The 27,334-nt window shown below is 36.5% G+C and overlaps 1 pseudogene; it reads right to left on the reverse strand.

Annotated features, from left to right (window-relative positions):
• Positions 1-4,223: 4,223 nt before the first annotated feature.
• LOC141409760 (small ribosomal subunit protein uS2B-like) lies at positions 4,224-19,100 on the reverse strand (annotated as a pseudogene).
• Positions 19,101-27,334: the final 8,234 nt, after the last annotated feature.

Genomic DNA, 27,334 nt, shown 5'->3' on the forward strand with positions numbered 1-27,334 from the left:
ATACAACTAATTATCATGTAATAATGGAAATACAACTTCAAAATGGCAGCTTTGTATTTTATATTTAAAATCTTAGAAAGTTTTATTATTGATAAATAAAAAGATTCAAAATAATTCTGAAGTAGAATGATGTTAAACACATAATTTAGAACTAGATTAACACAATGTAATACCATTTGCATAGGTAGGGTGTCTGATATGTTTCTAAATTAATTTCATTTGTATATTCTTGAAAACTCCCACAAGTTATTTGCTTGTACTAAATAGATGTTGCTTTTTATTCTGAAAGAATGAGAATGAAGATAAAAAATAGGTCCATACATTGGTCAACATGCAGAAAAAACAATATTGATCACTTTTTACAGTTCATTACATCGTTAACATATTGGGATTTCCCTTTTATTACAGACAATAATATATTTCACTATACATGTTTATCAAAATATGTTTTAAATAGATATGCATAACAAAGTATATATTAGTTCAAGTAGATATTTTAGGGTTATAACTGTCAAGAAATTTGAGCTGCCCAGGCATTAGTAAAATCAGAGTTACTAATTATTGTTTTAATGTTTCTGCATTTCAGTCCTATGTCTGGCAGATTGCAAGTGTACTATTGTTCTGTAGGAGGTAGAAAATGTTCATGATGTTATCTTGGACAAGGCCTCCAGCCTGGAAGATCAGCATAACCCTGAGCTGCTAATTTGGCCAGTTCAGTCTTTGTTTTTATAGAGAAAATCAAAGATATGTCAATTGATGCCAGCTGCAAATCACAGAAATGTTGGGATTAGTATTTTTGAAAGTCTTATACTAACAACACTTCATTAGTTGAAAATTCTTCTCCTAGGCTCTAGTTACTATCTTCCCAGCTTAAATTCAGAAAACAACAGCAACATATTTGCCAGCTACTTCACATTTGGAGAATTGAACGCTGTAGCTCAGCTTGAGGGAAGAAAATAGCATTGGCACTGATTTCACTTTCTGAGTCTTTTGTTGAGGGTATTTACTAGCAATTGGACTACTTCTGACTATAAAATCTATGGGTGAGCATCCTCCTCTGATGCAAGAAAACTGGAGTTTACTGGCTAGCTAGCAAATGCAAAATGGGATAATTTTGCTGGGAGTTAAATATACACGGTTAAGTGTGTTTGACTACTATACGGCTGAAGAAAGTTCCACATGCCAATTTATTTGCTTATGGTGTTTTGGAAAATGGAATCCTTCAGAGAAAGAGAAAGAGAACACACCAACTTTCGACTCCATTGATTTTAATTAAGCTAACTGTAGATTGGCAAGCACTGCAAAATTCACAAACCTGATGAGGCAAAAGAGATTACACAATAGGTACAGGGACTAATGGCTAGTCCTTAATTATCCGAAGCTGACAAGACAATGATCTGTCAAATTAATGGAAATTATCTTCCATAAAGCCTTGATGTAACGGCAGCATAATATTGAACTTTAGAAGAAAAAGAAGCCTGGACTAAAAAGAAGTTCCTTGCCATTAAAAATGACCATACCATGATAGACACAGACATGGGAAGATGCTCATGATGTATTAAGTAGAAAAAAGCATAGAAAATAATATAGTCAGCCTGTTCCCATTTTGGTAAAATTGAAAAACACCAAACCACTTTGACCTGTTCTACCAACGTCGGATGGGTAGCTGGTCAGTCCTCTTTTTTAAAAAAAATATATATTTTTATACATATAACATATATATAATATATTATATATAGATTACATATATATGTAATTATATATATTACATATATAATATAATATTATTATATATATTATTATATATAGATATTATATAGATATATAATATATTATATATCTATAATATATAATATATTACATATATGTAATATATTATATATAGATATAGATTTTTTCCAATTATTCATTGGAACACCCCATTTTCTCTTCTGGGAAACAAATCTAATACTGTCTCTAGGTCCTTCTGCCAAACCCAGTGAGACAGATTTCGGATGCCAGTGCCATTGCTTATTGATATCACATGGTATCACTGTCAGATGTGCATAATGAAAAACTTCATGCCTGTTTGCTGCTACTAGGATACCCTTGCTGGTGGAAGCCTGTGCCAGAGTGGTGCTCATGAGATATCGAGGATATAGCCCATTTTACATCATACTCCCATGTTCCATCCTTATTCCACTAAACAATCATGGAGCTAGTGAGGCTGTGTTTGGATGAGTTACTGCAAGCTAATTTTAGTAGGCCAAATAATGCATACAGTAAACTAGAGAATATTTGCTTAAAAATATTATGGTGACTTATCCTTATTTTAGACTCACTTCCTAAGTAATAACTAAAAAAATAAATGAATGAATGAACGAATAAATGAATGAATGCAAACTGTCTGGACCAGCTTGGTAATAAATATCCTGAAGTTCATTTTACATTTTTAAAAAGTCACCTAACTCATGCTTGATAAATATAAACAAACTTTTTTATGTCATCATTTTAAATGCTTTAGGAAATGCTTTCATTTCCTTTCATTTTGTCCGATGTTCCTATCTTTCATGCTTTGCTTATCTCTTGGAAGTGTCTGTCCAACTAGAGCTCTGCCAAGAAGATATTTGGCAAGGACATCTTCGGCTCCCAGGTATGAAAGTGAGTCAAACACCATTATTATTTTTACCCTTCAGGAAAAACCTTCTGTGAAAATCCTGATTGCATTTCCTTTTATAAGATTCTGTCTCATATTTATTAACTGAAAGGTTTGGGTCAAATCAGCCACATGTACTCTCTGTAGTTTATCAGCAGAAGGATTCTTTGAAAGATTAAATTGCACAGGGCTGACTTCTAAAGTGCAGTAAAAAAATAAAAAAGCCACCTAGTAAAAATGCTAAAACTGTTATTTTCTTGGGAAATGTTGTAGAATTTTAGCAAATTAACATGTTACATTGAAGCCCATTTGTACTTGAGACTGGATTGTTTATAGATGCTTGAAAGAACCATATTTTTTATTTGTGTGTACAGATAAGCAAATTGAAAAACATAATTACTCATAACAGTGTTTTATGTTTTCCAGAATCTTAAAGTAGTCAAAAATATCAGTGAAATCAAGCATGGAGAAATATTGCATTATTAATAGTATACTGAAAAGTAAATAAGATTTTTGAATTTCTTTATAAATCATGTTTAGTTATCACAATCCTTCAAGGATCAATTCACTATGTTTTAAAATGCACATTTATTATCTCTGTATGTGATTTTTCACATCTTTCATTTTTTTCTCTATATTTATGTTTTGAGAAAAACATGGAATATAGAATGCAGACAGGATGTCTCTGAAATAATATAGAATGTAGACATTATGTCTCTGAAATACATGTTTCCTCTCCCAGAGACATAGTCACATTTTATAGTTAAGGTTTGATTTGAAAGTTCTAATTTCTCTTCCATTAGACTTTCTGATTCCAAATGCAGTCTCTGTGGTCAAGAGAGTAATACACCATCTTCCTCCCTCCCCAACAACAGAAAGCTCAGTTTCATCTTCCATTTTCCCCACCTTTTCCACCTCATACCACTCAGAAAGTCCTTGATTTTATTTTCTTTTGAGTTTCTTGAATAGGTTTACCTTTTCTCTATTTCTAATTCCTGAGTCCTTTCATTTGTCTCTTAACACTCGTACCCTCTACCTTACCTCCCCTACTCCAAGCATGGATACTATTATCCAACTTTTAAGTATGAAAAAACTGACGGCTGCTTAGGGCTGAAAGGTTTAAATTAAGGCTATGATTTGGTTCCAGATCTGCCTGTTTCTAGAGCATGAGTTTTTCAACATTACAATAGGCTGTCTCCCTCTTCATTGATATCAGAGTAACCTTTTATAAACCATGATGCTGAACATATTCCATTCCCCTGCATAAGTAGATTGCAACTAGTGTAGGCTTAAGTAGAAATTTCTTAGCATGGTATCAACATTTTTAATTACCTGACCCTCACCTGCATTGCTGGCCTGTTCTATTTTCAATCACTTTCTCACTGACTTCTCATATTGCAGGTTAATCTGAAATATATAATCAGCCTGCCTAGAACATGACTCCGTGTCTTGCCTAAGTTCGACTCTCAGGCTGGAAAACCTTCTACGTAAAACTTGTCTTCTTATCCCACACCCTTAGCTATGAAAAGTTTTCTTACCTCTAGGTAGAACTGGTTCCTCTCTCTTCCAGGCATCTTCACACCTTGTACTAGGCAATGAACTCTTCAACAGGAGGGCCCACTTGTTTTCCACTTTGATATTCTCCAGAATCTATTGTAGAGTCTTGCTCATACTGGGACTAAAAATACAATTTAAAAAATAAAATTAAGCACACTTATTTTCCACAGAAATTCTTAGGTCATTGGCTCCCTGAATAGCCCTACTCCCTTTTTCCATTTTGAAGAAGTATAGTTTTCCAAAATGTTCTTGCTTGACCAATCCAATCAGTTCATTTAGTCAAAGCATTTGCACTGTTTCTAACTTTTCTACCTTAAGAAACATACTTTTGCTCAAGCAGAAAGTTTAGTGCATGTCTCCTTTAATGGATTCCTGCTAAGAGCTAACAACTGGATTATTGAATCTTCTCCTTCAAAACCACTCTTTGACTTATTACAAGATTATTTCTCTCAGTTACATTTGATTCTTTATAGTACTATTTTCTGCCCCTGGCCTTGTTTAAAATTGAATTGTGATGTCTCTTCCCCTGACTTCTCTTTTAAGGCTATTATCATTTACTTCATTTTTCCTTAGGCCTTTACTGGAAAATTTCTGGCTGTAGCACTTTCTTACAATTTCTATTTCTATCCCAGGTTTCTGCTTAAACACAGTGTTGCATTAATAAGGGTCAGGCAAAGTTTCAACAGCATTTAATCTTACACTTTAAATTTTTGTTCACATTTTATGGTCTTGACACATTTACTGTAATAAAGGGAAATCATTAATTCCCTAAGAAACATATGTGTGGAAACTATAGTTTTGCTTTTGATTAACTTCCACATTCATCATTACTTTGCTACTAATTTACCATGTGTTCAAGAGAATGAGGGTGCAAAACATGATTTTTTTTTCTTTGTTTAAAAAGAACTGTCTTAGAAACCAAATGAGGCTAAAAATTTATCTGTGTTTGACTGTCAATGGGGAGATTACTTCTTTTTGAAGTAATCTGTCTCATCCTCATGTTTCCTTTCTACTTAAATACACCATACCATTCTCTACTTTTTTTTGAAGTAAAAGAAAGCTATAACCATACCACTGTCATATTAACTCTGAAAACAGGTTTTTTGTCCGTTATGAAGAGGAAAGAAATTTTAATTTACCTTTGGATTATGGAAGAAAATCGTCTAAAATTTTATAATACCAGCTTCATCTTGAACACTTTGAATACTAGTGTTATGAAACAAAATCATACTTGAACCTAGAGGTCAAATATCTCACCAATATTGGCAGCAAGCAATGGAATCAAGTAAAGATTTTTTGGCTTTGTTTTGCACTTAGATAATTGACACTAAAGTGGTAGTGACTACCAAAGTTAATGGGAAGGTATCGAAATTATAGTTATAAAATGAGACTCCATGTTCAAAACAGATCACCTCCTATGACGCACAAAATTGCAAACCTTTTTTCATAGATCAGTCAATGAAGTCTTCACAAAAACCCAAAGAGGGTTATTTTGGATTTTAGGGGAGGAAAAAACTGAGACTCATAAAGTTAAATAAACTCTCCGCCTTTATTGTATTGTTTTGTTAAATATAGATTTTTATTCTTATTTTTAACAATATAAATATTTGTAGAAAAATTTAGAGAATGCAGAATAAGCTAGAGAAAAATAAACACAATGTATTGCTATCCCCCCAGTTTTCTTAACTATGTATTACATATTTTTGTGTAACCTGCTTTTTTGCTTTAAAATGTCATGACCTTTTCCAGCCATAAGTATTTTTATATGTCAGTTTTAATGGTTATAATATTCTCCTCAGTGTTTTTGAGGGTCTTTGAGAGTGCTCAATAAGTAGCACCTGTCTTTTCTACCCAATTCAATTGAAAAATAGACAGCAAGTGGAGAAACAGATTATTACCCTATTCCTAATTAATGCACAATTGTCAGGCACAGCTTACAATGAGAGAAAAAATGGGCTTGCTCACTGCCTCCCTTGGAAGTTTGTTGAGCTGTGAGAAAAAACCACTTCGGGGAAAGCTTAAAGCCAGGGAGCAGGCAATCCCTGCCCTGCACTGACCCTGGATAGAAGAAGGAAGGAAAGAAGCAACTTCTCCAAGCAGAGGAACTTTGATCATGTCTACGCAATACCTGTAACCCACCGACCACTGTAAACCTGGCTGTCCTCTGCTCTAAGGATGAGGAAGTGGTGGAAAAGGAAGCCAGGCAGACTGTGGAAAATGCTACAAAACAAAGGTGAGGAAGGAGGCATTCCCCTGTGATATGTGAATTTCCTATTACTCATTTAATCAATCCCCTATTGTTGTGCGCTTAGGTTCTTTCAAAGCAACAATGAAATTAAATGCCTTTGTAATTAATTATTGTGTACATTAAATAAATTTTCTTTAAATGAAACTCTATAAGTAAAATTCCTGGGACAATGGTTTTAACATGTTTAAAGCTTTTGATGCATGTTGCCACATTTTATTCAGGAAAGTTTTGTCAATTTACATTACCACTAGCTGTATAGCATACCCTCATTTATTTTTAATAAGTGTATTTGAACCCAGGCAAGTTGACTCTGGAGCCCAAATTATTAATCTCAAAATCCTGCTAGTTACTAAATAAAATAAAAACTGTAAAATTCATGAAATTTATCTGGCTCCATAAACTTTCAGTGGATAATTTCTATATCTGTCCATACTGCCTGGGAGTGGAGAATTATAATGGTCATGAAGGTGGCCTTTGGCCTTGGACTCCTCCTGGCTTTGAATTCCGAATTTGCCCTTAACTAGAGCTGTGGCAAGTTATCATAGATGTTCAAGCAACTCTGCTTCTCTCTAAATGAGGATAACAACATTGAACTGGAAGGATTTGGGGAGAGGATTAATAAGCAGTCATGTATACATAAATAGCTTAGCGCAACACCAGGGAATAATAGGCCCTCAATAAATAACTCAAGGTATCCTTTGCAAATACTCTTAATGGAAAAAGAGAATAAACATATACATTAGAGTTCCAGAAAGCATAAACCCAAACCCAGATCCCAAACAAAACTTTCTGTTTCATTTTACAAATTCATGCAAACTTTGCATACTACTCTATGATATACATTTTTTATGTTGTATCTTTTTATAATTTCCCTTAATGTAAGATTATCTTATAAAACAGGTCACCTAGAAATTTAGGAATCAAGTATGTAGTCTCAGTTCATTATTTTAAAAACTTTTAAAGTACTACATTTGAGTATCTCCAGATCAGTGAGTAATGACTTATGTTAGAACATAAAGATAGTACTTTAAAAATTTTTAGTGTTTTGTCTTTTAAATGGACTCTTTTTAAAAGAGCAGTTTTAGGTTCACTTCAAAATAAAGCAGAGCATATAGAATTTCCATTGTCCCATACGCCACTTTCCTCCACACATGCACAGCCTCCCCGACTATCAACCTCCTGCATCAGAGGAGGTGCAGGTGCATGAACATTTGTTAGTCAGTGAATTTACATTGACACATCATTATCACATAGTTTATATTAGGGTTCACTCTTGGTGTTGTACATCCTATGAGTTTTGGCAAATGTGTATAATGACATGTCTCTCCCATTGCAGTACTATACAGAGTAATTTCACTGCCCAAAAAATCCTCTGTGCTCTGCCTATTCATCTCTCCTTCCCTTTAATCCCTGACCACCACTGATCTTCTACTGTCTCCATAGTTTTGCCTTTTTCAGAATGTCGTATGGTTAGAATCATATAATAATGTAGCCTTTTTCGGATTGGTTACTCTCAGTAATAGGCACTTAAATTTTCTCCATGTGTTTGTAATGGCTTGGTAACTCAGTTCTTTTTGGCACTAAATAATATTCCATTGTCTAGATGTACCACAGTTTAGCCAGTCACCTACTGAAGGACATCTTGTTTACTTACTAGTTTTGGCAATTTTGAGTAAAGCTGTTATAAACATCCACGTGCAGGGTTCTTTTTTTTTGTGGACATAAGTTTGCAATTCATTTGGTTATACGTGAAGGAGTACAATTGCTGGGTTGTATTTTAAGAGTATGTTCAGTTTTGTAGGAAACTGCCAAACAGTCCTCTAAAGTGGCTGAACCAATTCTGCACTCCCATAAACAATGAATGAGAATTCCTATTGCACCACATCCTTGTCAGCATTTGGTGTTGTTCATGTTCTGGATTTTGGCCATCTTGATAGATATGTAGTGGTATCTTATTCTTGTTTAATTTGCATTTCTCTGCTAACATTTGATTATGGAGCATCTTTAAGTTTGTCATCTGTTTATCTTTGGCGAGCTGTCTGTTCACGTCTTCTGCCCATTTTTAATTGGGTTGTTTGTTTTCTTACAGTTTAGTTGTTTTTATTATTATTATACTTTAAGTTCTAGGGTACATGTGCACAACGTGCAGGTTTGTTACAAATGTATACATGTGCCATGTTGGTGTGTTGCACCCATTAACTCGTCATTTATATTAGGTATATCTCTTAATGCTATCCCTCCCCCCACCCCCAACTGCAAGACAGGCCCTGGTGTGTAATGTTCCTCTTCCTGTGTCCAAGTGTTCTCATTGCTCAATTCCCACCTATGAGTGAGAACGTGCGGTGTTTGGTTTTTTGTCCTTGCGATAGGTTGCTGAGAATGATGGTTTTCAGCTATCCCAAATCAACAGAATATACATTCTCCTCAGCACCACATCACACTTATTCCAAAATTGACTCCATAGTTGGAAGTAAAGCACTCCTCAGCAAATTTAAAAGAACAGAAATTATAACGAACTGTCTGCCACATCACAGTGCAATCAAACTAGAACTCAGGATTAAGAAAGTCACTAAAAACAACTCAACTACATGGAAACTGAACAACCTGCTCCTGAATGACTACTGGGTACATAATAAAATGAAGGCCGAAATAAAGATGTTCTTTGAAACCAATGAGAACAAAGACACAACATACCAGAATCTCTGGGAGACATTTAAAGCAGTGTGTAGAGGGAAATTTATAGCACTAAATGCCCACAAGAGAAAGCAGGAAAGATCTAAAAGTAACACCCTAACACCACAGTTAAAAGAACTAGCGAAGGAAGAGCAAACACCTTCAAAAGCTATCGGAAAGCAAGAAATAACTAAGATCAGCGGAGAACTGAAGGAGATAGAGACACAAAAATCCCTCCAAAAAAATCAATGAATCCAGAAGCTATTTTTTTTAAAGATCAATAAAATTGATAGACCGCTAGCAAGACTAATAAAGAAAAAAAGAGAGAAGAATCAAATAGACGCAATAAAAAAGGATAAAGGGGATATCACCACCGATCCCACAGAACTGAAAACTACCATCAGAGAACACTATAAACACCAATATGCAAATAAACTAGAAAATTTAGAAGAAATGGATAAATTCCTGGACACATACACCGTCCCAAGACTAAACCAGGAAGAAGTTGAGTCCCTGAATAGACCAACAACAGGCTCTGAAATTGAGGCAATAATTAATAGTCTACCAACCAAAAAAAGTCCAGGACCAGACAGATTCACAGCCAAATTCTACCAGAGGTACAAGGAGGAGCTGGTACCATTCCTTCTGAAACTATTCAAATTAATAGAAAAAGAGAGAATCCTCCCTAACTCATTTTATGAGGCCAACATCATCCTGATACCAAAGCCTGGCAGAGACACAACAAAAAAAGAGAATTTTAGACCAATATCCCTGATGAACGTTGATGCAAAATTCCTCAATGAAATACTAGCAAGACGAATCCAGCAGCACATCAAAAAGTTTATCCACCATGATCAAGTGGGCTTCATCCCTGGGATGCAAGACTGGTTCAACATACGCAAATCAATAAACGTAATCCAGCATATAAACAGAACCAAAGACAAAAAACACATGATTATCTCAATAGATGCAGAAAAGGCCTTTGACAAAATTCAACAGCCCTTCGTGCTAAAAACTATCAATAAATTCGGTATCGATGGAACGTATCTCAAAAAAAGAGCTATTTATGACAAACCCACAGCCAATATCATACTGAATGGGCAAAAATGGGAAGCATTCCCTTTGAAAACTGGCACAAGACAGGGATGCCCTCCCTCACCACTCCTATTCAACATAGTATTGAAGTTCTGGCCAGGGCAATCAGGCAGGAGAAAGAAATAAAGGGTATTCAATTAGGAAAAGAGGAAATCAAATTGTCACTGTTTGCAGATGACATGACTGTATATTTAGAATACCCCATCGTCTCAGCCCAAAATATCCTTAAGCTGATAAGCAACTTCAGCAAAGTCTCGGGAGACAAAATCAATGTGCAAAAATCACAAGCATTCTTATACACCAGTAACAGACAAACAGAGAGCCAAATCATGAGTGAACTCCCATTCACAATTGCTTCAAAGAGAATAAAATACCTAGGAATCCAACTTACAAGGGAAGTGAAGGACCTCTTCAAGGAGAACTACAAACCACTGCTTAACAAAATAAAAGAGGGCACAAACAAATGGAAGAACATTCCACGCTCATGGATAGGAAGAATAATTATCATGAAAATGGTCATACTGCCCAAGGCAATTTATAGATTCAATGCCATCCCCATCAAGCTACCAATGACTTTCTTCACAGAATTGGAAAAAACTACTTGAAAGTTCATATGGAACCAAAAAAGAGCCCGCATTGCCAAGACAATCCTAAGCTAAAAGAACAAAGCTGGAGGCATCACGCTACCTGACTTAAAACTACACTACAAGGCTACCGTAACCAAAACAGCATGGTACTAGTACCAAAACAGAGATATAGACCAATGGAACAGAACAGAGCCCTCAGAAATAATACCACACATTTACAACAATCTGATCTTTGACAAACCAGACAAAAACAAGAAATGGGGAAAGGATTCCCTATTTAATACATGGTATTGGGAAAACTGGCTAGCCATATGTAGAAAGTTGAAACTGGATCCCTTCCTTACACCTTATACAAAAATTAATTCAAGATGGATTAAACACTTAAATGTTAGACCTAAAGCCATAAAAACCCTAGAAGAAAAGCTAGGTAATACCTTTCAGGACATAGGCATGGGCAAGGACTTCACCTCTAAAAGACCAAAAGCAATGGCAACAAAAGCCATCATTGACAAATGGGATCTAATTAAACTAAAGAGCTTCTGCACAGCAAAAGAAACTACCATCAGAGTGAACAGGCATCCTACAGAATGGGAGAAAAATTTTCAATATACTCATCTGACAAAGGGCTAATATCCAGAATCTACAAAGAACTTGAACAAATTTACAAGAAAAAAACAAACGACCCCATCAAAAAGTAGACGAAGGATATGAACAGACACTTCTCAAAAGAAGACATTTATGCAGCTAACAGACACATGAAAAAATGTTCATCATCACTGGCCATCACAGAAATGCAAATCCAAACCACAACAAGATACCATCTCACACCAGTTAGAATGGTGAACATTAAAAAGTCAGGAAACAACAGGTGCTGGAGAGGATGTGGAGAAATAGGAACACTTTTACACAGTTGGTGGTACTGTAAACTAGTTTGACCATTGTGGCAGACAGTGTGGCGATTCCTCAAGGATCTAGAACTAGAAATACCATTTGACCAAGCCATCCTATTACTGGGTATCTACCCAAAGGGTTATAAATCATGCTACTATAAAGACACATGCACACATATGTTTATTGTGGCACTATTCACAATAGCAAAGACTTGGAACCAACCCAAATGTCCATCAATGATAGACTGGATTGTGAAAATTTGGCACATATCCACCATGGAATACTATGCACCGATAAAAAACGATGAATTCATGTCCTTTGTAGGGACATGTATGAAGCTGGAAACCATCATTCTCAGATATACATTTTTATGTTTAAAAATAATGTTTGAAATTACTTATTAGGATTTTTTTTTAAAGTGTGCTACCTAAATCCTTGGTTAATGGTCCAGATGATGTAGCACTGAATATACATCCGAATAGAAAAACTGGGTTGCAAAATGCAATCTGCATACAGTCATAGAATTTGACTGATTTGCTCATAAATAGGACAAAGAGTGTTAAGGTAGGAAAAATGTTGGTAGCATTTATTAGGCTTTTTCTGTGTAGTGGGCTTAGATGGTGTCATATATCCTTGCCTTTTACTTCTTTAAGTGTTGGATAATAGTAACTCCCAGCAGCTTGGCTGGTAGGGTTTGTACCCCTTCCCTCCACCCCTATAAGACACCCATTCTGGGGGTAGACCATGGCCAATGACTCACCAGCAAGGCTCTGCCTCTAGGTGGTGCTGTGGTGCAGTTCTTCCTGAGCTCCTCCTGTCCCTGTGATTAGACTGAAGCTAGCGTCTCCTGCCCTATCCTGCTTCCTTCGTCCTTACTCTCCTGAAAGAAACTTCTCTTCCCAGCCTACCCCTGAGGGGGAAAAAATTACATGAACCAGAATCCTCCACTCAGACTGTGCTTTTAGGGAACCCTAAATATAGAGATTTATTAAAGCAGAATGTGGTAAACTTCATAGAAAAGAAAAAAAAACTGAGAATTTTAAAATTTGTAATCAGAGTAATTTAAATGCCCAGATTTTTTTTTTAATTGTTAAAGCGTTTTTGAGCATTGTCTAACCCAGCGTTTCAAAATGTAGTAATGAACTTCTGGTGGTGTATGAAATGGTTTTAAATAACAGTTCCCTTTAGTTTCTAAAGTTTTGTGTTTATCTGAATATCAGTTAGACAAAACTGATGTTTGTCTATGTATGTGTATATGTGTATATGTGTCTATATAGACACACACACAGCTGGCACAACAAAGGTGTGATTTCATGTTTATGATCGCTAAAGAGCAAGAAAAGTTGAAAATTATAGTATGTATAATCGATTTAAAAACATTAATTATAGATACCAATTGGATACAGCGAATATATTAACGTTATGTATTGCTGGCTAAAATTTTAGGAAACTGATCCCTTATAAGTACAGATAAGGTTCTACTTATCTGTACTTGTTTAACTCTTAGAAAACTAGAACATATTTCTGAATCCTGAGTGAGCGAAGCACACTGAGGGATGCTCAATTGTATTTAGTTGCCATGTGGCAGCGCTGTTCAGTCATGGTTACAGCCAGCAAATCCTGGCAAACACTAAGCGATGGCCTCCCTGAAATTGCATGGTGTTATGGTCCCTTTCTGATTAGGTCGTTCCCACCATCTAGGCTTCAAAGTGCTCTTGGTGCCTGTTTTCTAAGCTGTTCCTGCTGCCTGATGTCACCTAGTCTAAACACTTCCAACAGATCCCCTCAACTCTGCATAGAAAAGTCATATCTGGTTCCTGCATCTTGAAACCATGAATCCTAGCTGTTGCAATCCAAACTCCTGTTTTTAAAAAGTTTCACTCTGCTCTACTTTAGAAAGTAATACATATTATTTTAATTAGGTTCTGATAAAGCTTTTCCATGTACCATATTAATATTTTTAAAAACCCAAGCTTTTCTAAGTGGATGTGCCGCTAATGCCCGTAATTCTGACATTAGAGGTTTGAGATTTTTGCCTTTGTTTATTAAGTAACAAAATCCATCCTGATTTGTGATAATATGCTGTTAGTAAAATATGTAAAATTTGCAAACAATGTAAAAAAAATAAGAGGTTGGAATTAAATGTGGTTTCAATGTAGAGGCCAGTGTAAAGGATAGAAATCTTGTAAATAGCAAGGCCGGCAAAGGCTTAGTGGCCTGCTTCTGTCATGGGGACTTCCTCTTTTGAGTCGTTTGGAATGAAGTATAACATTCTCTATCTTCCCCAGAAATCAAGTGTGTGCTTTTCCATCCCTTTTTTTCAGACATAATTCACTAGGAAAAAAAAAATCTGTATGTCACTCTGCAGAACCTAGGACACAATATTTACTCATTCTGATTAAGCGCACTAATGAGACCTTCATGTTGTGGTTCAATCCAGTGATTTTCTTTATAGAATTGTTTACACATACACATATGTTTATGTACTTTTGTGAGTCTAAGGATGCCTTGTGGAAAGGCAACTTTAAATGACATTAAGTTCTAAAGATTTTCCTGATCCACAAAAGGTCAAAAACTGCTGGAAAGTATGGAAAATTTATGAAACAGAAGATTGAGAAAAAAAATTGGGAAAATTATATTGTTCCTAGTAAAATGGAGAACCTTAAAAATAAAACAGATTTTAGACTAACAGATTTGTATTGATAATTATTACCTATTTGTTAACTTCTCAAAACTATATCTTAACCAAAACCAGTATCTTACAAGCATCACTATCCTAAACAGAATTTCTGTTCAACATTTTCTAAACCATGATTATTAAAAAATATTGTGGTTATATATATAAAATAAAATTTAGCATTTTCAGAATTTTCACCCAAATGGTTTAGTGGCATTAAATACATTTAACTGTTGTACAACCATCAGCACTAGCCTCATCATCTCACACTGAAACTCTACTCATTAAACAGTAACTTCCCATTTCTTCCCTCTCCCCAGCCCCTGGTTGACCTCTATTCTGCCGCCTGTTTCTGTGATATGGCTACTGAAGACACCTCATATAAGTAGAACCATGTGATATTTGTTTTCTGTGTCTGGCCAAACCACCATTATTTTAATTATATTAAATGGGGTCCAAGACAGCAAGCATTTATCTTACTTGCCATTTGACTTTAGCACCTGGACTACTGCCTGACACATCATGGTTTTCAAAAATGTACATAGAAAAGAGCATCCACATAATCCAGTTCATGCATTTTTAGTACTCTCATGGTGTCTTGTAAATTTTGAAAATTCAAATGACATAGATATTAAGAACACAGTCTTTGGCTTCAAACAGACATGAGTTCCAGTTCCAGCAATGTCACTTACTAGATGTGTGACTTTGGACACATATCTCATTCTCTCTAAGATTCGCCTATCTCATATGAAAATTGAGGAATTCAATGGATCTGACTCAGATATTGCTATTAGGATTAGGTGAAGTAATGACTCCAACAAGTCAATAAATACTTATTAAATGCTTATTATAAGTCAGGCAGTGCTTTAGGTACTTGGTGGGCTATAGTAATTAATGCAGAGAAAGCCCATGCCTTAATTGAGTTTACAGGGCCTGGCACATAGTAAGTGCTCAATAAATGTTAATCATAATGATCCCTGGTTAGCCTTATTTGGCCCTGAGTTTGGGGAAAAAGCAAAAACAAAAAAACTGTTAACCTTATTTCCATGTTGCTTAAGAGTCTTTGGAAGAACAGCTTAAAACTACTCAGTGGTTCTTCCTTCCCATTCAGTGGCCAGAGCAGTGGGAGCTGCAGATCAGGTGTCCATGGCAGGCTGAGTGCTCTGCTCCAGTCCTACGTAGGGACCTGCTAAACAGGCATACAGGGCACCTGCCACCTTCAGACCAGTTTGCAATCCGAGGCTGAGCAGCAGTGCAATTGGAATCTGGAAGAGTCTAATAACCCTGAAATTCCTTCATGGTAACAGCTTTGTCAGCAGCAGCAGCCTGCTCTTCCTTTTCAATCTCTTCAGGTTCTCTAGATGTAGGAATCAGGCATGACTTTCCAAGAGTGTTCCCAGGAGACGGTGCCATGCATGTGCAGAACTTCTCACGCTGCTAATAAAGACATGCCCAAGACTGGGTAATTTATAAAGAAAGAGGTCTAATTAACTAACTGTTTGGCATGGCTGGGGAGGCCTCAGGAAACTTACAGTCATGGCAGAAGGGGAAGCAAGCACATCCTTATTCACATGGCAGCCGCAAGGAGAAGAGCAGAGCAAAAGGGGGAAAAAGCACCACTGACTATCAGGAGAACAGGATGTGAGAAACCTCCCCCCAATTCAATTATCTCCCACTGGGTTCCTCCACGACATGTGGGGATTATGGGAACTACAATTCAACATGACATTTGGGTGGGGACACAGCCATCTCATATCAGCATCCACCACATCAAACCCACTAAGTGAGCTACCTTTTTACTGTGTGGGAGGAAAACATCCACAAAGCACAGAGAAGAATATGTGTTTCACAAAGTAAAGGTAGTCAGGTTAACACAAGATGCTTCTGTGAGAGGCTGGTTGTCAGCCCTGAGAGCAGTAACCAGAAGCCGGGCTCCCAGAAGGCTGCCTGGATCTGGTTAGTGAGGATTTCAGTAGTGAAGTGACCAGCAATAGGAGTAGCTTCAGTGGCAGCAGCGAACTTCAGCACAGCCCACTGGCCAAGATTCCTGGACGATCTGACATTGACATCAGCAGGGTTTTGAAGGGCAACAATGGAATAAGCTGTCAGCAGAAGTTTCTCCCAGGTCCTCTTCAGATTTAGGATGTACATGCCCTCAGTTTTCCTTTTATAGATGTACTGTTCCATTTGGAAGGGTTGGTGCCACCTAAGCAGGTTCCTGCTACAAGAAACTAGAGGACATCCTCCTCCTTCATTTGCAGGACATCAAGGACTCCAGACATTCTGAAAGTTTCCATTTAAGTTACCATGGGAACCCAGAACAACACATGTGGAACCCTGTCTGGATAGTGCAGAAAGCTAAACCTGCTTTATTATATTCACACACATTTTCAAATTTCCAGCATTTTCATCCTACCTTTAAAGATAGTAAAGAAGTCAGAATATTTTTTAAGTATATAAAAGTAAATAATTACCTTATTAATCAGACAAGACTTTACTATAAAATCAAATACTTCAGAGTTGATAATATTGAATATTAACACAGTAAAAAGGCATCAGGATGAGTTCTTTTATGGAGAGGTCCTAAAAATATATAATATTGAAGTGTCTGTGTGACACAGGTAAGTTACATTGCACTCAGAAGTGTTGGAAATTCTTTGAGAGATTGGTTTATATTTGAGAACTTGAATGAGTCTAAGATGGCCCTCATCTTCTTCTAGAAAAGAACAAATGTGAAAGAAGACCTCTATTATTTCTTTAGGTCTTACTGAGATTCCTTTTTTTTTTACAAGAGGATGTGAATTTTCTGTAATAACATCACACTTCACGTTGGATCACTAGGTAGTTATGGGCTAATCTAGGGCTGAGGGAGAGATTTTTATGACATGCTTTATAATAGACTTTCAGTGTTTTTCAGAAAGAAAATCCCACTGAGGATACAAAGTTTATATTTTTCTTTGACTGTAACACATCACAATAAAGATGATACTCTGCTGATATTTGAGATCCATGTTACCTGCAGGAAAACTTAAAGTGTTTTGTTCTATGTGACTGTGACACTATGTCTAAGAATGCTAAGGTGGAGAAAAATGGAGATTTAGGTAATATTTATACAGAGAAGAAAGAAATTTTAAGCTCATAGTCCAGAAGTGAACTGATAATTCTTGTCCAGTACTTTTTTTTTTAATTTTTTAATTTTTTTGATTCCTTGAGTCTCCTCAGTTTTACATGATTTTGACACTGTTTACAATTCTACATTATCTCTCCTCGTCTTTTGATTTGAATTAAAAGTAATTTAGGATAATTTCAGTTTATCTAAAATTAATAAACCTAATTCTTTACCTGCTAAAAAAAATTGTTCTTTGTCTTCCATAACCTGTCCCTCTGTAATTAATAATTTTACATGTTAAGGTCCAGATATTTGGTCAAACACTATTTTGAATTCTGCTGTGAAGGAATTTTAAGATGATATTAACATGTAAATTAGTAGACTTTGAGTGAAGCAGATTAACCTCCATAATCTAGGTGGGCCTCATTTCATCACGGGAAGACCTTAACAGAAAAAAAAAAAAAAAAAGACTGACCTCTCCTAACATCTTTCTCTCCTGAGGAAGAGGGAATCTGGCAGCAGACTGCCTTAGACTTGAGCTGCAACATTCATTCTTCCCTGGGTCTCCGGTTTGCTGGTCTATCCTGCAGATTTTGGACTTACTAGCCTCCGCACTCACATAAACCAATTTCTTAAAATAAATCTATTTATCTTTCTCTCTGCCTCTTTCTCCATCCATTCATCCATCTGTCTACACATTTTTAATTGTTTCTTTTTCTCTGGAGAATCTTGACTGATGCACCATCTGTTTATCAATCACTCTTGAAACAGAAAATTCTACCTAAGTATGCACCTTGACTGGAAAGAGTTTTTGCCAAGTCCGTACTGTACCTAATTCAGGCATATTTAGAAGCATGGCTGTGGCGGGAGGGCGGGGCAGGGAAACAGCAAGATTAAAACACAGAGATATATTATATATCCTAACTCTACAAGGATGTTTCTGGCGTTACTTATGTGTTTATTAAGGTTTTTCTTCTCTTCTTCCACACTATTTTCTTATAGTTGACATATGGTAATATAGTAAGAAAAAATACACATGTATTTCTTCTTGCAATATATATTCGTTGGGATGTTTAACACTGAGTGTCAACCTGATTGGATTGAAGGATGCAACGTATTGATTCTGGATGTGTCTGTGAGGGTGTTGCCAAAGGAGATTAACATTTGAGTCAGCGGACTGAGAAAGGCAGACCTACCCTTAATCTGGGTGGGCACAATCTAATCAGCTGCCAGTGTGGCCAGAATAGCAGGCAGGGAAACGTGAAAAGGCTAGACTGGCTTAGCCTCCCAGCCTACATCTGTCTCCCATGCTGAAAATCGGACTCCAGATTCTTCAGCTTTGGGACTCAGACTGGTTTCCTTGCTCCTCAGCTTGTAGACAGCCTACTGTGGGACCCTGCAATAGTGTGAGTTAATACTACTTAATAAATTCCTTCAAATATATATATATATAATATATATATATATAGCAATATATATGTATATTGCAATGCATACATATATACATATGTATGTCATTACAATTTTATATACTTATGTATGTATATTATAATTTATATATTGTATATACACATATATGTACATATTACACATGCATACATACCTGTACATGCATGTATTGTATACATACCCGTACATGCATGTATTGCAATCAGATGAAAGCACACACTCTTTCAGTCTAATAAAGGCAAATGGTAGCAAAAAATTAACCTCACTGTTAAATTTCCAATTATTTTCTAGATCCTCTAGCTCAGGAGCAGCAAAGGGTTACAAAGAAACAAAATCCTATGTGGGAGACAGAATATGAGGAGACAAGAGAGCTAGCCTCACAAAAGATGTTTTCTCCTGGCCCTTGAGAATAGTAACTTGAAAGGAGAATAGGAATGAACAGAATAAGCTAAATAAACCATACTGGATTTCTTTCATTCTGGAGATGAAGTTTTGTTTGGAATATTAGGATTTAACCTGAAATTAAAAAGTAAAATAAAGGTTATTTCCCTGGATTCCAGTTAGTTGTGATTAACTAATAACAAAGCCATTTGGTTGTAGACAATGTCATTTATCACTTTCATGACAAATGATGACAATTTGGAATCATGCAACTGTAAATGTATGCTTGATATAGAAGATACAGTGGTGAAGAAATCAGTTCTGGCTTTCAAGATCCTTATGAAACTCATGGCGTCCTGCTATTTATTACAATCATTTGCATCCCTCTTATCCCCTATTTTTGGAGTTCTAGCTCATTGCAGTCTAAGGACAGTAAATTATATATATTCATACATCACACAATGTTAAGCAGATACCACACACACACACACACAGAGACACAGCTGTATAATTTTGCTATTGATACAAAAATGCTGCAAAACCAATCCTCTCAAACCGAGTCGCTTAAAGCATGATCAAATGTCATTTTTCATACATCTCTGGATCAGCTGTGGGTGGACTGGTCTGTGGCTGGGCTGGATAGCTCTGCTGATCTATGCTGAGCTTGGCTGGGCAGTTTGATTATGTCTCTTTTACTCCAAGCAGGATAACTTGACGTTTTCTCATCACAGAGACAGAGGTACTAGGAAAACGAGCTCCATCAGTCAGACATTTCAAGCTTCTGCTGTGTCATTCTAACAACTTCACATTGGCCAAGGCAGATCACATGACTGTGTCCAACGTCAAGGAGGTGGAAGGTGTTGCAAAGTCACAGAACAAGGTTTCAATGTCTAATTCCACTGCTTTGCGGGGAGAAGTAAGGGGTTGAAAGAATCTACCACAAATATACTTCAAGAATTTAAAGTGCACACATGTTTCTTCAAACTCTGTGTATGTTTATGGATTCTTTAGAATAACTTTAAAAAGCAAGAATTTTGGCTTTTGTTATTACATTGAGTAGCCAATATTCGAAGACATCAATATAAGAACCACCTAGCTTCATTTAATGAAAATTAAAAAGCAGTATACTCCATGAAAAATGAAACAACTTTTGTAGGAATGCTACAATTCAGAGTGGTGTAGAGGGAAAAATTGTTCTTATGCCCCTCCTAGCATGCATTAGGATTTTCTTTATGTGAGAGTTTTCTTCATAGTGAATGCAGATCAAGAAAGACTATATTCACAGCCTTTAGGGGGATGTACTAGGGAAAATGCACTCTTTATACCTAGTAACTCAATTTTCCACCTTACTTTGTGTACTACACATCTGGCAAGAGCAGACAGTATGACTTAGTCATGTCAAAGGACCTAAAAAAAACCCTTCTGTAACTAAATGTCATCTTAAGAGTTATAACTTTTGATTCCTAAGGGAAAAATATAATTGTTTTTATTTGTAAAATAGATAGCACCTTACATGCATTAAAATTTTTACTAAGGATTTTCACAAACATATCTGGTCAGATATTCCTACAATATCATTAATGTAGCCAGAGATTTGTTCATTTCACAAGTGAAGAAATAAAAGCTCAAGTCAACGAAATAAAGCCTTGATCTTAATATATGTAATAGTGAGGATGTATTTGACAGCAAATAACGAAAAATCTGATTGACGTGGTTTTAAACAATAAAAAGAATTTATTGTTGCATGTGAACTGAAGCCCACAGGTAGATTGGGATAACCCTTGGTTTAATAAGAGCTTGGCTTTTCAGCGATTGTCATAGGTCTTTCTTTTTTCATACTTTGACCACATCCACAAAATGTTGCGCAGAACTGAGATTGTGTGCATGCATCTCTGAATCGGAGTACTGAGCTTCCTGCTCTTGGAATCATTCCTGACCCAGTCTCAAGGGCTGTGGAATTCTAGGTGGTGATTGATTGGTGCCTGGATTACACAAACCAATCCCTGTGTCTGTGAACTCATGGAGCACATTTTACCCAAGGTCTACCCCTTGGTGCTAGAGAAGAAGACCCTCACCCACCTTTGAATGAGCACTACATACAAAATAAAATCTGAGGATTCAACCAGAGAAGACGGGGAAGGGAGAGTTTTAAAGCTCATAAATAACAGGTGTAAGACTAAAATCTGGTCTTTGTACCCCTTCCTCAGTGATCTTTCCTCTCTAAGATAGTGTATCCTATGTTAATTAACACACATTTTGTAAAGGGTTGTTTTATAAATCTTACCTCCTTTCTGCATTATGTGGATAGTAAGATGGAGAATGTTCCTCATTATAATAAAGAGTGATAACTCAGCTAATATTCTTATTTCTTCATCCCTCATTGAGATTTTCTATGAAACATCATTTGGAGAACATTTCTTATTATAATGAAGAGTTATAATTCAGCTAATATTCTAATTCCTTTACCTCTCATTGAGATTTTCCATGAAACATCAGTTAAAGCAAAAGCCTAGCCACTTCTAGGATACTGTATTAAAATACTATCGTATATTCTGACACATTCAGATGTAATTGTTTACTTGTCTTTTTTGCTGACAAAATTCCTGCATCAATGTAAGTGGCCATTTATTTTTGATTCACGTAGACAAATGCTTAGCTCTTTAATGGGAGCTTGATTTGAAAGACACATCAAATTGTACATTATAGAGCCATTTCCCCTGAAGATTGCTCCTCCATGTCAGCAAATGCACATTTGCTTAGGAATAAATCACGAAAATGTTTATGGCTACATATATGTTATATATGAAACATTGTTAATGGCTACCATCTTTGCGCCAACATGGTTTTATGCTGGACAATTTGAGGACAATTTCCAGTCCAAAGATTTTGGTCATTTTTCAGAGGCTCCATTATATTTTCCAGGCTACTTAGAATACCATTTAGTAAATTGCTGCCTCAGGGCACTAGATGATGATTTTATCATTTAAAGAGTTAATATACTTAAATTGCCTGACAACTAAAATGCCTAATTACACACACACACACACACACACACACACACACACACACACAGAGAGAGAGTGAGAGAGAGAGAGAGAGAGAGACAGAGAGACAGAGTGAGAGCCTACCCTAACTTCAGACACTACGTTTCACTGTAGGTCAGACCTAGGGTCCCCAAGCCACAATAGAATGATAATAGTTTAGTTTTCAACACTGAAAGGACTCCAGATACCGTGTTATCAAACTTCTTCATTATAAGGGAAAGAAAAGCAAGTCAAAGGACCTACGTGATTACCAGCTTCTCTAATATTTTGGAGGGATATAGCTATCAGAACTATAAAAATAAGCATAATTTGAGGAGTAATTGTCATTCCTTCTTTTCATAAAATAACATGCTTCCAAATTATGTTTGAAGGCGGAAGACTGGTAATTCATGGACGAGGCGAAGCTGTCTAAAATTGATCATTGTTGTAGAAGACAGCAGCATTTCATACATTTCTCTGTGTTGTTTTTAATCTCATTTAGCTTCCCAAAAGAAGGTGTAGTTATTGCATAGGTTATAGCTCTCAGGTAAAAAAAGATCCAAATGTCTTTTAAAACAATCTATTAAGGGGTGACTACGTCAGGCAGTAATTGGCTGATTGAGTTTTGGTTTAATATTACACCTTGCCCCTAGCATCCACTCCTGCTGTCTCTAGGCACTGTCCTTTTCTTTCACAGATTTGACATTTTCTTTTGACCTTAACTTCTTAATGTTCCTTCATTTTCTAAATGCTTCATTTTTCATGCTTGCAAAAATGGAGTCTCTTATATAAGGACACCTGTCATGCTGTCAGTTCATAGTAAAACCAGCACCGTAACCTAGACATCACGCTTCTCCTCTGGTTACAGTCATTTTATATAATAAGATTTAAAACAATAAAGTTAGTGTCATTACTCTGTCTCAAAATTCAAGTTTTTCAGCTTCTTTTCTTCCAAACATTTCTTTTATTTTAATCTATAAGTCTTATTTCTCTTATCACTAAAAATACATACATCAAAATAAATAAAAGCTTTCTTCTCCAATTACCTACCTAGCTAATTCTCTTTCTGCTTCATTTACGTCCTACATTATTTAAAAATTAATCAACGTTCTCTTCCTTTTTTGCTTATTCATTTATGCCTGACCAACCTCCTCAAACCAGTTCCATTGAGTCACTAATAGTCTTTTATTTCTCAGACCTAATGGATGCTTTTCTATCCTTGAGTTACATTATCTCCTTTGTGAAACATTCTCACTTTTAGAAAGAGTATGTTTTCTTGGTTTCTCTCCTACCTCTTTGACTAAACTTCTTTAGCTTCTGTCTCCCCTACCCCTGCCAAGCATACCCTGTAGATAGTTTTGTATCCTACAATTCTTTGTATGTTTAATCTTCTTTCTTACTTCTCTGCCACCTATATACCTATGACTTCAGAGTCTATGTGCCTTCACCAGTGCTTCTCAAACTGAGTAATTTAGCCCCCAAGGATCTATCTGGAGACATCTTTAGTCGTCACTACTGGAGGATGGGTTGGGGATGTTACTGCCATATGGTATGTAGAGTATGGATGCTCTAAACATCCTGGAGTGTACAGGACAGCCTCCTATAACAAAGGAATACTAAGCTAGAATGACAATAGTGCCACAATAGAAAAACTCTTCTCTAGACCATACTATTCTTCAATTCCCAAATTATATTGACTTGCTTAGTTGATGTCTTTACAACAAACAGAAAGATGTTTCACAGAGGCTTTGAATGAAACATTTCTATAAATAAATCAAACATAATTTGCGACCAAACAATTCATTTTCCCATGTTGTCTTGTCTTAGATAATGAACTTTCCTTTTAACTCCTTCTGAGTATATGACACATCCATCTTCTCCACTGGAAAATTCTTATTTAATATTATAACGGTAATGTCCTCTGATTTCTTCTTTTTGTGATGCCATGTATAATCAATACTATATGACCTTTTATATACTTTGGTCACCTTTTTTGATGAGACAAGGGATGTATTCAGAGGCATGATATGGCTGTCACTCACATACTTACTTATATGTGTAAATAGAGGGTAAATCACCTTGGGAAAATGTTCTCTACTTCATCATGTTACTTTTAATACATCAATTAGGCCTATCATATTTTCCAAAAATCAAACTAATTTTTGCCACTATTTCACAAAGGAAGACTGAAAAGTTGGTAATGAAGCTCAGATCACCACCAACTTTTGCTTTTGAGTGTTGCCTTAGTCTTTTTGGGACTGCTGAAACAGAATACCCAAGACAAGGTGATTTATATAAAATAGACATTTCTTTCCTTTTTAAAACATATTTTGACCTTTATTTTAGATTCAAGAGGTACATATGCAGGTTAGTTACATGGGTATATTGCATGATGCTGCTGTTTGTGTGACTGATCCTGTCACTCAGGTAGTGATCATGGCATCCAATAGGTAGTTTTTTAACCCTTGTCCCACTCTGTCCCTTCCCAATCTAGTAGTCTCCAGTTTATGTTGTTACCATCTTCATGTTCACGTGTACCCAGTTATTAGCTCCCACTTATAAGTGAGAACATGTGGTTTTTGGTTTTTTGTTTCTGCAAAGAACGGATGTTTGTTTCTTATAGTTCTAGATGCTTGGGAGTCCAAAATCAACTGACTCACTTCTGGTGAGGACCTTCTTGATCATCACCTTTCTTTTGGTAGAAAGGCAAAAGAGTACATGCTCAAAAGATCAAGAGACTGAACTCACAGCCCCAAACTCTTTTATAACTGGCATTATTAATCAATTCATGAAGATGTAGCCCACTTCACAAACACCTCCCACTAGGCCCCATTGGATATTAAATCTCCAATATATGCTTTCGGGAACCACATTCAAACCATAGCATTCCAATCTTGGTCCCCCAAATCCATGTCCTTCTCACAAGCAAAATACATTACTTTTATTCCAATACCCTCAAAGTTTTGGTTTGTTCCAGCACCAACTCAAAAGGCCAAGGTCGAGAGTCTCCTCTGAATAGAATGGGGGTGAAAGTCAAGGCATGATTCATTTTGAGGCAAATGCCCTCCAGCTATGAGCCTGTGAAACCAAAGCAAGTTATCTACTTCCAAATTAAAGTTTTGTAACAGGCATAGAATAGACATTCTCATTCAAAACGGGCAAATAGACAAGAAAACAGGAGTAACTAGTCCCAAGTAAGTCCAAAATCCAATAGGGGAAAAGCAGTAAATCTTAAAGCTGGAGAATAACCTTTTTTGATTTCGTGTCTTGCTTTCTCAGCACACTGGAACAAGGACTGGACCTCCAAGGCATCAGGCAGCCCATGCCTATGACTTTAGCAGGCTTAGTTCACCTAGCAGCTCTCATGGGTTGCAGTCTCATACCCATGGCTTTCCCAGACAGGAGCTGCATATTGATGGTTCAGTAGCTCTGAGGTCTTGGGGGCTACTCCACTCTTACGACTCCACTAGGCATTTCCCTAGTCAGGACATTCTGCAGTGGGTCTGCTTCTGTAGCAAGTCTTTGCCATGGTCTCTAGTCTATCTGTAACACACTTTGAAATCTAAGTAGAGGTTGCCATGGTCCCAGAGCTCCTGCCTGCTGTGCACCTGCAGAATTAGTACCATGAGGGTGCTGCCATGATTTACAGTTTGTGCCTTTGGTGGATCAAGCCTCACTTGGGTCCACTTGAGCCAAGACTAGGATGGCCAAGAGACACTGCATTCAGGAAGCAGAGTCCTAATGCAAAGGGGCAGTGAATCCTGACGTCCTGTAGCCACCTCTCTGAAAACTTTGCCTTTAAAGTTCTATCTTACCTTGAAGGTCTGTGAAATGCCTTTAAGGTTGTTCTTCTGTTGCTTACTCAATAGAACCTGGCTTTCTTCTACCCATATTAATCTTATTAGCAAAGAGTCACTCGGCCACACACTTGATATTCTCTGCTGAACACATGTTTTAATTCTTTACATGGCCAGGCTGAGATTTTTCTAAATCTTTCTATCCTGCTTCCCTTTTAATGATAAATTCCATCATTATATTATTCTCTCCTTCTCTTATTTTACTGTAAGCAGGTAATAGAAGTCATACAGCATCTTGAACACTTTGATGCTTAAATATTACTTCTGCCAGATATTCTAGCTCATAGCTCTTAAATTCTACCTTCATGAAGTCCTAGGACATAGACACTATTCTGCCAAGTTTTTGGGTGACTGAATAACAAGGATGGCCTCTACTTTAGTTTCCAATACTTTGTTTGTTATTTCCACCTGAGATGTCATCAAAATGATCTTTACTTTCTGTATTTCTCCCAGTATTCTGATCATGACCACTTAAGTAATCTGTAAGAAGATTTAGGTTCTTCTTACAGCTCTTCTCTTCTTCTGAGCCCTCAGAAGATGCACCCTTAGTACTCCCTGTATAGCAAGCTAGGCTTTCATAGCCTGCCTCTCCAAATTCTTCCAGTCTCTACTCTTTACCCTGTTCCAAAGCCCTTCTCACATCTTCTGGTATTTGTTATAGCAACAGTCCCATTTCCCAGTACCATTTATTTGTCTTAATCTGTTTGGGGTTACATAACAGAATACCTGAGATGGAGTAATTTATAAAGAACAGATACATAGGTCTTAAGGTTCTGGAGACTGGGAAGTCCAGTGTCAAAGATCCTGCATCTGGTGACAGTCTTCTTGCTGCTTCCCATGATGCAAGGACAAAAATGCACATGCATGAGAGAGCAAGAGATAGGACACGCAGGCTCAGGTCTTTCATAAATAGTATTATTCTATTTGTAAGTATGGAGCTCTTCTGACCAAAACACCTCTTGTTAGACCCATTTCCAAAACACTGTTGCATTGGGTATTAAATTTCCAACACATGCATTTTGGGGAACACATTCAATTCATGGCAGGTATAGATGTGTGTGTGTGTGTGTGTGTGTGTGTGTGTGTGTGTATGTAACAAACACAAACATATATCTGTGTGTATGTACATATATGCATACACATTCATATAAA

Source organism: Macaca fascicularis, chromosome 2 (assembly GCF_037993035.2).
Source record: "Macaca fascicularis isolate 582-1 chromosome 2, T2T-MFA8v1.1".
Lineage (NCBI taxonomy): Eukaryota > Metazoa > Chordata > Mammalia > Primates > Cercopithecidae > Macaca > Macaca fascicularis.